The 6,000-nt window shown below is 54.3% G+C and overlaps 1 protein-coding gene across 20 annotated transcripts in view; it reads right to left on the reverse strand.

The window, feature by feature from the left end:
* The window catches only part of ADGRL3 (adhesion G protein-coupled receptor L3), an 817,914-nt gene extending 816,262 nt beyond the window's left edge, over window positions 1–1,652 (reverse strand). For all 20 annotated transcript variants that reach the window (XM_030565478.1, XM_030565475.1, XM_030565466.1 and 17 more), the window contains exon 1: window positions 1,591–1,652. The gene's annotated coding sequence lies outside the window, so the exon portion shown is untranslated. The remainder of the gene's footprint in view (window positions 1–1,590) is intronic.
* Window positions 1,653–6,000: the final 4,348 nt, after the last annotated feature.

Genomic DNA, 6,000 nt, shown 5'->3' on the forward strand with positions numbered 1-6,000 from the left:
CTGGAAATGATGATATATAGGCTCCACAAAGCCCACATTATTTCTCAATATCAAACAGCTAGTATTGCCTACGCTCTCTTACTAGAAAGCATTTCAAAATGATAATGGAGAAGCCTTCAAAAGACTTCATTGAAGAATGATTATTTTTTCTTGGCTTGGTTTTGAAAATCTTGATCTTAATGCTTTGGAATAATCGGTGCAACAATACAGAAAGAAATTATAACTAGCAGGCTGCCTATCTGCCTTATAGCAAGACACAGAAGGCATTTCCCCCTTGCCCTGGCTCTAGCCATCTCCACATTTCCTAAGCAGCTGGCTGCATGGAATCCAAACCCGGAGTGCAAGAATTCTAATACTTCCTAACGACTAATGTGAATGGGAAAGTAAATACAACAGACATCGGTTGTTTTTGCTGTAGCTACGATAGTTGGAGCGATACACAGCGATTCATTTTTTCGGCTGTTTACAAATTGTTTTAACTACCGCAGAGAAAAATCACATGCGAAGCCCATTCGAGAGGTTCCCTTTCTAGCTAGCTCCCAATCTCTCTCGCAAAAAAATATAAACATCTGTGCATCTATGGGGAGCGTGGGGGATGAACAAAACAACTGATCCTGGACTATATTGTTGCCATTGGCGACACTGTACTTAAGTCTGTTAATGAGCGCCAGCCCTCAAAGACGAAATCCCAGGGACACAGTGCAGATTTTGGGGCGCTGCACCTCACATTCTCCTGAGCACTAAATGCGCCGAGCTTTGTTAGACTGGACTATGGGGACAGGTTCCTGTACCGGGCTCACCGCCTGTACCAATCAGCAGCCGTGCAACCAGATTTCCAAGTTAAACAGGCACAGGATGATTGCAAGGGAAAGGCAAATAAATAATTAAATGGGCAAATAAAGCGAGCGCTCCAGAAAGGGATGTAATTTTCATCCTCCACCCTTCTGTGCCGGCCCCTCTCGCTCTGCTGCACGCCAGCCCTACTCCTCTAGCAGGCAAGAGGGCTGCTTCAAAAGCCAGCTCTCCAAGGGGACACGCTTTGATGGCTCTTAAAATCCTTTGTGGTCTTCCTCAGCCGGGTCTCTCCCCGCTGTCGGGTGAGGTGCCCGGAGAGGCTGGGGAAAGCAGGATGAAAACCTCTCTCCCCCCAGCTCAGCAGCATGCCCAATAGCCCCGCTCGCGCCCCCTCCTCGCACGCCGCCCGGGGAAGCGGTGGTTTCTCGGGGCCACCCTTCCCTGCATCCCTGCCTGCAGCCGGCCACGGGAGGTTTGCACAGCCGGCGTTTCGCAGGGGAGCACCCACAAACCCAGCAGGCAGACGCGGTGCCTTGCCTCGGAATCCAGGAAGGGGGGGGGGGAATAAAACAAACCCCATCGGGGCTCCTTTATCCCCCTCCCGAACCCAAGCCACCCTCCCTGCAGCCCAGAGCCATCACCTGCACCGCTCCCCGCCGGCCGGGCACCAGGCGCTGCCCGCGGTACAGCCCCGGGATGCGCGCAACGCGATTTCCAGGACAACACACGCTCGCGGCTCCCGGAGGAAAGTATCCCGGGGAACCGGCCCCGCTCGGGGCCCGCAGCAGCAGTTACCTTCAGTCCTCGCCGGGTCCGGAGCGCGCAGTCCCCATCGGCTGCTCAGCAACCTGCCGCGGCGGCGGGGGCGGCGAGCTGCCTGCAGGAGCCGGCCATGGGCGCGGGGCGCGGGCTGGCCGCCGTGTCACAGCCCCGGGGGGCGAGAACCCGCAGTCGCTGCTTCGCCGCCTGCTCCTGCCGCTCCCTCGGCCCCGGCCCAACTTCGCAGCGCGGTTAGGGCAGCGGCCGGCGGCCCCGCGCACCCCCCGGAGCAGAGCGGCGGCTCGGCTGCGGCAGAGTCATTCCCCGGGCTGCCGCTGCTCGCCGCCAACAGACGCCGCTGAGCAGCGACCAGGAGAAAAAACCAGCCCCCCTCCCCCTGCTCTTCCTTCGCCACCTCCTCCGCCGGCGGCACCAGCTGCGCTTCAGAGCCACCTTCCCCTCGCTCTGCTGGGGGCTGCCGGACCCCCCCCCGCCGCGCCGCGCCGCGCTGGGGTGCTGCGCTGCCGCTGCCGCCCCCTGCCCTGCCCTGCCCTGCCGGGGCGGCGTGCGCCAAGCGGGGCTGGCTCAGCGAGCCGGGCAGCTGCGGGCGGGCGGGAGCCTCCTCCTCATCGCCGGGAGCCCGGCAACCAGCCGCCGCCTGCAGCCCCGGAGCAGCGAGCGAGCCGGGCTGGGGATGCGGGAGGCGGCGCGGAGCCCAGAGCCAGGCGGCCGCACGCAAAACCCGGCTCGGGAGCCCAGTGCTGGCTGCGCGGACGCGGGCTCCACCTACCGCGCGGCACGCGCACTGAGGGGGGCGGGCGGGGGGCTAGGGGCTCCGCTGGCGGCTAACCCCCCCCCCACAGGCTTAGTATTGGGGTGTAGCACCCTAGCGCCCACTGCAGCCCCGCGGTGTTAGGCGCTTTATATGCCGACACCCGGAGTCAGGCCCTGCCCCCACAGAGCTTATTAGCTTAGCCCCCGAAACACACAAGGGGGGGGCAGGGGAAACTGAGGCACAGACAGGGAAGTCCCTTGCCTGTGGCCCCCCCAGCACATGAAGCTGTAAGGCCTTTGAGGAAGGGGCTGTCTATTACCATGTGTATGTACAAGAGGGAGTACAACTGAACCCCAGTCTCAGGGGGATCTCTAATCCAAAGAATACACACATATTCATTATTATTATTAAAGTGAGGGGAAGGGAAAGCCCCCCTCCCTATCCTGCACAACAGCACAATGCCACCATGGTCACCCCACTCTTCCTCCCTTTCCATCCAAGCACTCCTGCACTTCAGCACTGCCCTTTGGCCATGCTCCCGGAGCAGCATGTGTTACCCAAAATTGGTCCAGTTAGTAAGCTTAGGGTGCACTAATGACCCACCAGAGTTTGGCAGAGAGCAGCAGGTTTATTATATTGATAGATAAGCTCAAAAGACAAGGAGGGGTCAGACTCACACTCGCATACTCATGCTCCCAGCTCAGGCACAGCACTGGAGATGTCAGGATCCTTCAAGGTAAGTGTCCCACAGCGCAGCCATGGATGGTGCGATGAAGGTAAGTTTTCCTGAGGCATGATGGAATGCAACGCGGCGAACCACTGGCAAAGGGCCTTCACAGGAGGTACAGTCTTGTGAGTGCACTGCTGAGCATATGGCCCCTTCCCCTTTTACAGACCTGCTCCTCATGGCCTGCGACTAGAGATGACTTGACTGTGTCTGGTTGGTCACGCTCCACCTTGGGCAGTGTCAATTAAATGCCCATGCACTGGGTGTGTGAGCCCTGCCTAATTAGAGTCCCAGATACCTTATCTACCTGGGAGCTCTTCTGATCTTCCAGCTATTGAACCAGCCCATTCATTCCACAAGCATTCCAGGTAGGGTGACCAGACATCCCGATTTTATAGGGACAGTCCTGATTTTTTATTTTTTTTCTTATATAGACTCCAATTACTCCCCACCCCTATCCCGATTTTTCACATTTGCTGTCTGGTCACCCTAATTCCAGGAGGAAGGGGAAAAGGGAAAGCCACTTCACAGATATTCAAAGAGGGAGAGGAGCCAAAGGCAGAGGGAGGCGCAACAGACATTTTGAACATACAGGTTATACATAGCATATAGATCACTGCTGCTCCTACAACACCATGCACCTCCAGGTTTCCTCAGCTGCACTCTGAAGCTGATGCCCATGCGCTCCACCTTGTCTGTAAAGCTTTCCATACCTTTCCTGTCTCACTCCTCTCTCCATTGCTCCAACCATCCAAAACCTCCTAGTTCTCCCCACTTCTCTCCTGACCATAGCTCTATTTGCCTCTCCTACCCCTTCATTCAACCTCTCAGCTTCCCTTAGCTTCCTCTCCCTCTGCACAAAAAGGGTCTCAAATTCCATCCTCTCCCGGACCCCAGAGTGTATATTTCTCTCTTCCCTCCCTACCCTGCCTCTCCTTGGACTTCCTCTTCCAGCACTTCTGACAGGAGGGTGATTACACTGATACTGCCAATTCCAGCAAGTAACTAGATCTTAGCCCCTGAGGGAACCAGTCTGAGAAGCTCCCACTCAGGTGGGATGTTCAGCCAGGGCTCAAGAGGAAACACCCTTCTAATTGGCTGCTTTCCCCATTGCCCTGCCTCCTAAGGGAAGAGCAGCCAATCAGGGTGGCTGCAGGAGTCAGGCAAAGCTCTCCCCTCATCCCCAACTCAGAAAACTCTGGCTACTGAGAGAAAGCAGGGGTAGCGAGCAGAAAGAGCCCAGCAGGTCATACAATGAGTCAGTCAGTTCTCTGCTCCTCTCCTCTCCCCTCTCCATACAAAATTACTGCGAAGAGCTACAAAAGGATCTCAGGTGACTGGGCAACAAAATGGCAGATGAAATTCAATGTTGATAAATGCAAAGTAATGCACACTGGAAAATATAATCCCAGCGATACATACAAAATGATGGGGTCTGAATTAGCTGTTACCACTGAAGAAGGAGATCTTGGAGACATTGTCAATAGTTCTCTGAAAACATCCACTCAATATGCAGCAGCAGTCAAAAAAGCGAACAGAATGTTATGAACCATTGGGAAAAGGATAGATGAGAAGTCAGGAAACATCATAATGCTGCTATATAAATCCATGTTCGTCCGCACCTTGAATACTGCATGTCGTTCTGGACATTCTGTTGGTCTAACCCTCCCCTTCACCCCCCTCCCATGGGAGGCTGGAGCTGGCGTCACTGCTCAGTAGAGCCCTGTATGTCCCCCACCCAAGCTTTGCCTCCCCCTCTGCGTGGGGCTGGCATCGCCACTCACTCCCCCTACATGTTCCTCCACACCCCACTTTTTGACAAAAGTCGAGACAGCCAGGACAGAGCTTCAAAAAGAGACTATCCTGGCCAAAACAGAGCATCTGGTCCCCCTCTATGGAGAAGGGCAACAAAACGATTAGGGGTATTGAATAGCTTTCATTTGAGGAAAGAATAAAAAGACTAGAACTTGGAAAAGAGATGACCAAGATAGACAGAGATCTATAGAATCATGTATGGTGTGCAGAAAGTGAACAAGGAAGTGTTATTTACTCCTCCACATAACCAACCAGTGGCCACCCAATGAAATTAATAGGCAAACAAAAGGAAGTATTTCACACAACACACAAACAACCTGTGGATCATGTTGCCAGGGGATGTTGTAAAGGGCAAAACTATAATGGGGTTCAGAAAAGAACTAGATAAGTTCACGGAGGAAAGGTCCATCGGTGGCTATTATCCAAAGATGGTCAGGGATGCAACCCCATACTCTGGCTGTCCCTAAACCTCTGACTGCCAGAAGCTGGCAGTGGACAACAGGAGATGGATCACTTGATTATTACCTGTTAGGTCCGCTCCCTCTGGAGCACCTGGCATTGGCCACTGTCAGAAGACAGGATACTGGGCTAGATGGACCTTTGGTCTGACCCAGTATGGCCGATCTTATGTTCCTGCAATGCCAGGACTGGTAGGGAGAGGAAGGTGAAGAACTTCTGCAGCTGCTGGAGGACAGAGGTGGAGGGCAGTACTGATATGGTGGCAGCACTGAGGGTTGGGGAGCTGCATATTTACTTGATGTTCTAGGGGGTGGGTAGATGTAGGGATGGGGGGAACACAATTAATTAGATTTTGGGGGAGACACTGGGAATGCCACACCATCAGAGAGCCAATAGGGGGGGCCAGCACCACGCTATGCATTTGGGAGCACTGGCAACACCAAGTCATACATGCACAGACGTGGTGGACAAAGGGAGTTCAAAATCAAGACAGACCAAAAAACTAGTATAATTGTTTGGGCTTTTTTAAACAAATCTCTTGCCTTGGAGGCCAATCTCATGACTTTTGGGGGTCTGATACCGGGTTTTGAATTTGGGGAGTTAGCAACACTGTAAAGATGCTGTATGGTGTCAGGACACCCAGCAACAAGTCGCTTTCAAACCATTCAGG

Source organism: Gopherus evgoodei, chromosome 5, assembly GCF_007399415.2.
Source record: "Gopherus evgoodei ecotype Sinaloan lineage chromosome 5, rGopEvg1_v1.p, whole genome shotgun sequence".
In the NCBI taxonomy this organism is placed as follows: Eukaryota; Metazoa; Chordata; order Testudines; family Testudinidae; genus Gopherus; species Gopherus evgoodei.